Raw genomic sequence first — 898 nt, forward strand, 5'->3', positions numbered from 1 at the left:
GGAAATGTATAGCCAGGTGGGAATGAGGACGAAAGCTGAGGCTCATCTTCCAGACTCTCCAGCCCCATGTGGGTATTGAACACTTGAAATAGACTTAGCTCAATTTGAAATGGGCTGTACAAGTAAACTGGATTTCAGAAATGCAGTGTTAAAAAATGTAAAATATCTCATCAATTATTTGTATGTGGATTACACCGTTAAGTCATCTGTCAAATATATTGGGTAATGTAAAACACTATTAAATGTAATTTCACTTGTGCCTTTCTGTTCTTAATATGGCTACTCTACAACGTAAAATCAGATCCTTCATGGTATATAAGCATGATGACTGGGTTTTCACACTGTTGTGTGAGATGTGGCTATTTCAGGTAAGATGTCAGCACATTTTCTGTCTGATATATAAAAAAAAGAAGAAGAAAACAAATGTAAAATTACCCATGTGGCTTGTACTTATGGCTGACATTGTATTTCTGCTAGACGGGCCTGCTCTATGCTGTGTTTCTTTACACATCTGGAGCAGCTTTATTTTCCCAGAAAATCTTTCATGCCCACTGAAGCCCAGCTTCACACCTACAGTCTTTTTGAAAACTGTTAAATGACAGGTAATAATTACGTTTAGTTGTGAGGTAGGATGCGAGGTGTTGAGCTCTGTGCATAGTACAGGAGAGAACTGAAAACACTGTTGCTAGGATGGAGACCTACAGTCTTTCATGTCAGCATCAGCTGCCTCGATCCACAGCGCTCCTCCGCTGATCCAAATGCTGATTACAATTAGAACACAATTACCTACATGTTATTTTGTTCTCTAATTTTCTTCTCTAGATATCTATTTTTTTTTAAACAATGTGGACAGTTCTTATTCTCTAATTATCTTAATTTGTCATATTTTAATTCCTCT

General features: G+C 37.2%; 1 non-coding gene across 1 annotated transcript; it reads left to right on the top strand.

The window, feature by feature from the left end:
• The first annotated feature begins 301 nt into the window (after positions 1-301).
• LOC114010065 (small nucleolar RNA U13) lies at positions 302-398 on the top strand. Its single transcript, XR_003551453.1, has one exon. It is a non-coding gene; the product is annotated as a small nucleolar RNA U13 (small nucleolar RNA).
• The last annotated feature ends 500 nt before the right edge of the window (positions 399-898 follow it).

This window comes from Tupaia chinensis, unplaced genomic scaffold (genome assembly GCF_000334495.1).
Source record: "Tupaia chinensis unplaced genomic scaffold, TupChi_1.0 Scaffold000702_1, whole genome shotgun sequence".
NCBI lineage: Eukaryota > Metazoa > Chordata > Mammalia > Scandentia > Tupaiidae > Tupaia > Tupaia belangeri.